Here is an 8,873-nt window from a genome sequence, read left to right as displayed (position 1 = left end):
GAGAGAGCAGAATGGGGCGCTCTGCAGAACTCACATGGACAGGTGATTGGGTGTCACTTGTGTCATAAGTCTATACACGAGATCTACACGCTCCTAAATATCTCTAGGTCCACTGTTTCCGATGTGATAGCGAAGTGGAAACGTGAAGGGACACGTACAGCACAAAAGCACACAGGCTGACCTCGTCTGTTGACTGACAGGCCGCCGACAGTTGAAGAGGGCCGTAATGTGTAATAGGAAGACATCTATACAGATCATCACACAGGAATTCCAAACTTTTGTGGCGGCGTTCGTAGCGACAAACAATTCGCTGTAGAAACGGCTTACGAAGTCACCGCCACACTTTTAATAGCGGGCCGACCGGTCTGCTGGAACAGTGAACAGAAAGATGAAAACCCAAACACTCTGATTAAATAAAAGTCGGTACTTATCTTTATTAACGAAGATACAGAAACACAGTAGTGAACTCCGTGTCTACAGAGATCTGTCTAGTTCGAGTCGGAGCGGCTAGGTCAGCGTCGGCTGACGACAAACAACAACTCTGCTGCGATGAACACACAACTGACTAGCAAGTACACAATTCGGTGGCGAGTATACAACTGAGCGGCGAGTACAGAACTGTCCTAGCGCTCGCGACTCCAGCGCTTAAGAAACCAGAAGCAAGCGGTGGCGCGCGCCGACTTGCGGCGATTTCCTGTCTCGCTGGCGCTGCTTATGCGGACGGCGTCCGGACTTTGATGCTGCCAACCTTTTGGCAGCGGGCTCGGGTGGCATTACTGGCTAGGATATAACACAAACTGTATCAGGATCCATTGCAAGTATTATGACAGTTAGGTGGGAGGTGAGAAAACTTGGATTTCGTGGTCGAGCGGCTGTTCATAAGCCATACATCACATCGGTAAATTCCAAACGTCGCCTCGCTTCGTGTAAGGGGCGCAAACATTGGACGATTGAACAGTGTAAATACGATGTGTGGAGTGACGAATCACGGTACACAATGTGGCGATCCGATGGTGGGGTGTGGGTACGGCGAATGCCTGGTGAACGCCTTCTGCCCCATCGTGTGTAGTGCCAACAGTACAATTCGGAGGCGGTGGTGTTATGGTTTGGTCGTGTTTTTCATGGACAGGGCTTACACCCCTTGTTGATTTGCATGGCACTATCACAGCATAGGTCTACATTGATGTTTTAAGCACCTTCATGCTTCCCACTGCTGAAGAGCAATTCGGGGATGGCGATTGCATCTTTCAACACGATCGAGAACCCGTTCATAATGCACAGCCTGTGGCGGAGTGGTTACACGACTATAACATCCTTGTAATGGACAGGCCTGCACAGAGTCCTGACCAGAATCCTATAAAACATCTTTGGGATGTTTTAGAACGCCAACTTCATGCCAGGCCTCACCGACCAATATCGATACCTCTCCTCAGTGCAGCACTCATTTGAAATTACAACTATCATTTTATACAGCACGACTTCCAATCACGACGTCAAATTCCCGTTTGATCAGTATATTTTTCCGATCCTGGTATTGTGAGCACACTTGAGTCGAACTCCTGCGCTGTCTTCTGCAAATTGTTTAAGGACATGGCACAACTGAGCTGAACTCTGAAATTCTCACTATCATTTTCAGCTACTTCCAATGTAACAGATTTCCCGCTGAACAACCTAACTGTGCCAGTACCCACCAAAAGGAGGAAGGAAATATCCAGAAGTGGAAGAGTTTGATTGGGAAACTGGGTGAATGCAGGATCGAATCCCAGATAGTCCCAGAATTTCCCATCAAATATGCGAGTCCTAATATCCACCTATAGGAAGCAAGGAAAAACTGCCTCACACAGGGGATATCGATTTAATTAATTAGTCAATCAATTTCATAGAGTGGGAGTAGCAAAAATGAACTATTCCCAAGCCACCCACAGCTGGCATTTTACCAGGTGTCCACTGCTTTGTTTGGGACACAATAGGGGTTAATGTGGTTTCTGGTGGCACATGACACATAGGCACTTGAGAGAGAGGGGGGAGAGGAGAGAGAGGGGGGGGAGAGGAGAGAGATCAAGTGTTTCATCTGGAATTTTCCAGGTATCGATAACACAAAATTGCCATCACTTTATGCTTTGACTGACAGGAAATAACCGGAGGGGTGAGGAGGAAGGGAATAAGGGGACTGGAGGCAGGTAGGGTGGTTTGCTTGCACTCCCAGCGACCTCTGCTGGTGGTTTTATGAACTAGCTCAAAGAGTATCTGCACAGCAGGGCGAGCACATAGAGCAGTTGCTTCCACTGACTGGATGTGGAAAATGTGTGTCTAGGAACAAAGCAGCAAGTGAATCTGATATCAAATCCCAAAGGAACCCAGCACCCATTATCATGCATTCCTCCACAGGTGAGTGGCACCTCCCAGTCCAGTGCTCGAGACTCAAAGGGTTTCTGGGGGTCTGGCACGTGTGGTGCAGTGTGACATGCACGAAGCAAGTGTGTGCAATCGGAAATTTCTTTTTCCCCAGATATATCTAGCGGGATCTGTAAGTGTAACTAGATATGGTGGGTGTTTTATGACGCAAAGACAACTGTTCCACGCAAAAGGATATCGATGCAATTAATTAATCATTTCGATAGTTTGGAGGGGCTATTCAAAGCAGCTCGTGTTCAGCTACAGAATACCGAGAGTGGTAGGGGGAAAGCGGCGTAGAAGTGAACAATAGATTAAGCAGAGGGGGAAGGTGTGGGGTTTTTCCAGAGTGGAGGGTGAAAAAGAAAAGTGACGTAGAACCCGCATTCAAAAGTGCACAAAATTCAAAAACAGTTCTTGTACCCCCATCCAAAAGTGCACGAAATTCAAAAAGTGGCATAGACCTGGATTGGGAGAAGGGAGGGACACGTGCTGGCTGGGGAAAATCCATGACGTAATCATACGGAGGGGAGAATTAATTTATTGATTAATTAATTAATCTGATACCAAATTGATATAAAGTGGCATTGTTCACGCTTTTCACCATGACATGCCCCCTTGTTCCTCAACCTTTGTGCCACTCACTGGATAAGAGCTGCACCATTTAAGGACGTTATGGACAAATCCAGCATGAAAGCCTTTATTGACACGTGGATTTTGCATTTTGGTTGTCCCATGTCTGTAATGACTAACCAAGGTCGACAGTTTGAATCGGCTTTTTTCTTCTAGTTGTGCAACATGGGAAACACCCATTGGTTTAGAATGACACCATTTCATCCACAGAGCAACAGTCTCATCGAGCAGTGGCATCACACCTTAAATGTTGCTCTCATGTGCCGTGGCAGACTCTGGACAGAGGCACTACTGTGTCTCTGCCAAGACTGTATACAGCCCACAAACACAACCATGGAGCTTCGTTCACTGAAATTTTGTGCAGTGGAGTGTTCGCCCTGCCTGCTGACTTTGTCTTCCAACAACTGTCAACTACACCTCCCAACTGGCCTGACTTGGTTCCATGATTAACACATAACATCACCTACCTCCGCATGCCACCCATCTTCATGATTGCCGGCCGAAGTGGCCGTGCAGTTAAAGGCGCTGCAGTCTGGAACCGCAAGACCGCTACGGTCGCAGGTTCGAATCCTGCCTCGGGCATGGATGTTTGTGATGTCCTTAGGTTAGTTAGGTTTAACTAGTTCTAAGTTCTAGGGGACTAATGACCTCAGCAGTTGAGTCCCATAGTGCTCAGAGCCATTTGAACCATCTTCATGATTCACCTAAAACATTCTTCCATAAGACTCTAAAAGATTATGGGTTTGTGGTGTTATGCAAAGATACAATCCAACCAGCCTTGAAACCCACATACTCATGTCCCCATAAGATACTTCGACGGAATGACCATATCTTTGACATACTTTTACAAGGGGAACCTACAAAAGTGTCTATCAGCCACCTTAAGCTGGCATGGACTCTGCAAGAAGCTTTATCAGATGATGGCCCCTTTCAAGTGCTCTCTACTACTCCATCAGACGACTCACCTCCTCCTGGTGACAGACACCCAGCTTTTGTATTGTCTCAATGTTCATAGCTCCCTTCCTGAATACCTTAACATCAAGTTGATCGACAATGTCATCCTCGTCAAGGGGCAGCATTCAGGCTACCAGACCATAGGTAGCTCTATAGCCCATTACTTCAAAAGAACCTTTAACGAGCCATACAATGGTACCACTGCTCTCATTTGCTTCTCTGCCGATGGTCTCTTCACCACCATGACTCTGTGCCTACCCTCTTCAGATCATGCACACTAGCCATTGGCACCTGGCCTCAGTTACCTCTCCACCATCCCTCTAACCTCTGACACCACCATGCAGTCACACTTTGCCCCCCCCCCCCACCATGCAGAGACAAGTTTCTGTGACTATCACCTGCATGATGTACAGTGTATGCTGCCTCCCCACACCAATTCTGCTGGGGGTGACATCATGACATCATGCTCGCCATGTCCATATGGTGCCCTGATTACCTCACTGCCTCTATGTTGTCTCATCACCTTCTGCATTCCTCGCATCTTCCCTCACTGCCAGGTGGTGGGAGGGAAGGCTCTGTGGGAACTCCATGACAATAAACAATATTGCTGGTGGTCGATGGAGACCATGTGCTAGTAATCTTTGACAGACAGTTGGGCTAATGGCATCAACCAGAGCAAAAGTAATCTCTTGTACCGACTTTGTTATAATAAAATGTGCACTTTTTCAGGTACAGGCTGTGTTATTGAACATTCTACATTCCATCTGTAGTACATAAGTGTCAGACACATATGCAAATGAAAACATGGTGAAAACAGCTAGTATTAAATAACAGACAGAATTGGACTGATCACTTACAAAGAATGGTTAGATCAGACTTCCAAAGCAGCATTTAATTACACACTGAGAGGAAGAAGGCATCGGGGCAACTCAGGAAAAGCAGGAGACAACTGTGAAGCCAGAAACAGCAAGAATGAAGTGGGAAGAAGAAGTACTGATTTGTTTTTATTTATAGACTTACTCAAGATTCTGGTAGGTCACAGGTTCCTCTGGAGGTATGGTACTTAATTTTGAACCAAACAATGTACTACTATGCAGGACAGTCATTATTTAATGACTGCACCAATATGAACACTGTTGTGTTTACTAAGGATTTTAATGAGGGTCAAGAGTAGCTTTAAATCTGTAAAGACACAAATAAATTTTGTATTTCCACTTCATCACAACATATACACTCAATGATTAAAGCAAAATGTTGTCATTATATTGAAATAAAAATGTTTCTACAGTACTGATTGTTCTGTAGTAACAAGAACCTCAGTAAGTCTACACTCTCCATTACATCATTTCAGTCAATGCAGTGTTACTTTATTACAAACAAGTTCAACTTGGCCACACTTGCTGTGGCATAGTCTGGTATGACATGAATGGGAAGGTAAATAAAAATGTTGTAGCAAACATAGATTCACCAAGGAAACACACAGTTCAATTCAATATCCTGCCTGGTGTTGCTGTGACTATGGGGAATGAATGATAAGAAAGATGAAAGATGTTTTCTCAGGAAATCATTTTTTGTTGTGTAGCTAGTGGATGATTACATTTTTTGTTTGTTCATTTCCAGCACAAACACAAAGATCAGATGATTTACTGACTCTATAGCATGCAACGTATTATTTCCCATGAGAAAAGCAATATTTTTCTAGGGTTTTGAAGGGTAAACTAGCTGGGAAAATAGCAGGAAAGTTAAAGGGGGGAGGCACTGTCATGAGTGATGCAATACCAGTGGTTATAGGGTTCAGGAAAGACCTTTTTTTAGAGTAGTGCAGATAGAAAGAAACCAAATTTTAAGAGAGGTTAGGACTGAGACAAACCTTCAGTTCCAGAAAGAAACCAAAAAACATAATTCTAGCTTATTACATCAGTATAAACAGCCATTGGTTAAGAATTTTAAACAGTCAGTAGATATTTTAACTCTACCCAATTTTAACTCAGTCAATGTGAAATGTCAGCTATCTTTATTGCATCAAAATATTCGAGGGCTGAGAAATAAAATTAATGAATGAATTATCTGCGTAGATGAATTAGTCTTCAAATCCAGCTGACATAATCTGCCTCTCTGAGCATCATCTGACCACTGGTGTAGAACTTTTAAGTTATTGATTGGCGACTCCATAGTGTCCTGTGCACTATGACCAGATAATGGGTATACTTGGAAGGATAGACAGCATTGGTCGTATATTTTTGTTTATTATCGCAAAATCGATTTTCGGTCCCTTAGTGACCATCTTCAGTGCTGTAATATATAACTTAAATTAGTAAGCACTGGTGTCAATAAGCTTACGGCGATCACATAGAGTCTATGTGATCGCCGTAAGCTTATTGACACCAGTGCTTACTAATTTAAGTTATATGTTACAGCACTGAAGATGGTCACTAAGTGACCGAAAATCGATTTTGCGATAATAAACAAAAATATACGACCAATGCTGTCTATCCTTCCAAGAACTTTTAAGTGTTACAGGATTTAGGTTAGCATCTCACTTTTGTAGAACAGAAATGGAGAAAGGAGGAGTTGCCACATTCATCAGGAACTGTCATAAATTTAAGAACATAGACGCTCATAAATTTTGCCTCGAACAGCACATGAAAGCATGTGCAACAGAAGCAGAATTTCACAAAAAATCCTTCATAATATTAAGTGTATATTGCGCACGTGCATGTAACTTTAATCTGTTTGTAAACCATCTTGAAGCTGTAATGGCCCATTTAACAACCAAAAACAACGAAATAGTGGTTGCTGGTGATTTCAATGCAGATTTCCTTAAAGACTCTCCCAATAAGAACTTATCTGAGTTAGTAACACTATCATTCAACTTAATTCCCACTGTGAAGTTCCCCACTAGGGTAGCCAATTGCTCACAGACAGCTATTGATAATATATTTATAGAAAAGTCCAGTGGACAAAATTATATTACAAAACCAATAGTCAATGGCCTCTCAGATCATGACAAGCAGTTCCTTCTGTTAAATGTTAATACTGAACAGGATATAAAATCTGAGCTCAAGAGGGTAATCAATAAGCCAAAAATTGATTATTTTAGGACACTCCTCAGAGACATTCACTGGACTGTTGTTTACAGTGCTCATGGCATGAATGAAAAATATAACACTTTTACTAATAAAGTGCTTACCTTATTCGAACACTGTTTTCCCCAAAAACTTACCAAGGTTAGAGAAAATTCTACAAAGAAGCCATGGATTACTGAAGAAATAGGGGTATCTCGTAAAACAAAAAGAAAACTGTATCTGTCAATCCGAAACAATTCCGATGTTGATGCTACAGCACATTACAAGAAATACTGCAAAATATTGAAGACTGTAATACGCACATCAAAGCAAATATATTACAAGGAAAAGATAATCATATCAGATAAAAAAATAAAGACAATATGGGATATAGTGAAGGAGGAGACCGGTAGAACCAGATATCAAGAGGGACAAATAGCAGTAAAAGTAAATGATACATTGGTGACAGATGTGTATAATGTTGCAGAACTTTTTAACAAACATTTTATAACTGTTACTGAAAAGATGGAGTTGTCAGGTTCTGTAGATGCTGCTATGGAATACCTCAGACCAGACATTTCAAGTACCTTCCATGATATGAATTTGACCCTCACTACCCCAGCAGAAACAATGTCCATCATAAAATCTTTAAAATCAAAAACATATAGTGGGTATGATGAAATAACAACGAAGGTAATTAAACAATGTGATTCTGAGTTAAGTAACATATTAAGCTATCTGTGTAACCAGTCGTTTATCAGTGGGATATTTCCTGAATGGTTAAAATATGCTGAAGTTAAGCCACTGTTTAAGAAGGGAGATAAAGAAATATCATAAAATTTCTGTCCAATTTCACTTTAGCCAGCATTCTCAAAAATTTTAGAAAAAGTAATGTACAATCGGCTTTATAACCATCTTATCTCAAATAACATACAGTAAAAGTCAAAGTTCGGATTTCTAAAGGGTTCTGATATTGAGAAGGCTATCTACACTTACAGTGAAAATATGCTTCATTCATTAGATAAAACATTGCAGGCAACTGGTATATTTTGTGATCTGTCAAAGGCATTTGACTGTGTAAATCACAATATCCTTTTAAGCAAATTAGAATATTATAGTGTAACAGGAAATGCTGCAAAATGGTTCAAGTCTTATATCTCTGCCAGGAAACAAAGGGTGTTATTAGGAAAGAGACATGTATCAAGCTATCAGGCATCATCCAACTGGGAACTAATTACATGTGGAGTCCCACAAGGTTACATTTTAGGGCCCTTACTTTTTCTTGTGTATATCAATGACCTTTCATCAGTAACATTACCAGATGCCAAGTTCGTTTTGTTTGCTGATGATACAAACATTGCAATAAATAGCAAATTAAGTGTAGTCTTAGAAAGATCAGCTAATAAAATATTTCAGGACATTAATCACTGGTTCCTACCCAATTCTTTGTCACTAAACTCTGAAAAAAACACACTACATGCAGTTCAGAACTTGTAATGGCTGTCCCACAAGTATATGCCTAACATACGATGACAGGAAGATAGAAGAAGTGAACAGTCTTAAATTCTAGGGATTACAGCTTGATAATAAATTCAAGTGGGAAAAGCACACCACAGAACTGCTGAAGCCTCTTAACAAATCTCTATTCGCAATGCGAATTGTGCCAGACACAGGGGATAAAAAAATGAAAAATCTGGCATACTATGCTTACTTTAATTCCATAATATCATATGGGATTATTTTTTTTGGGTAATTCATTAAGCCAAGCTAAAGTTTTCCTGGCACAAAAACGTGCAGTAAGAGTTAGATGTGGTGTGACCTCAAGAA

This window comes from Schistocerca nitens, chromosome 8 (assembly GCF_023898315.1).
Source record: "Schistocerca nitens isolate TAMUIC-IGC-003100 chromosome 8, iqSchNite1.1, whole genome shotgun sequence".
Classification (NCBI taxonomy): domain Eukaryota; kingdom Metazoa; phylum Arthropoda; class Insecta; order Orthoptera; family Acrididae; genus Schistocerca; species Schistocerca nitens.
The sequence above is the reverse complement of the archived record's forward strand: the minus strand, read 5'-3'. Positions refer to the sequence as shown.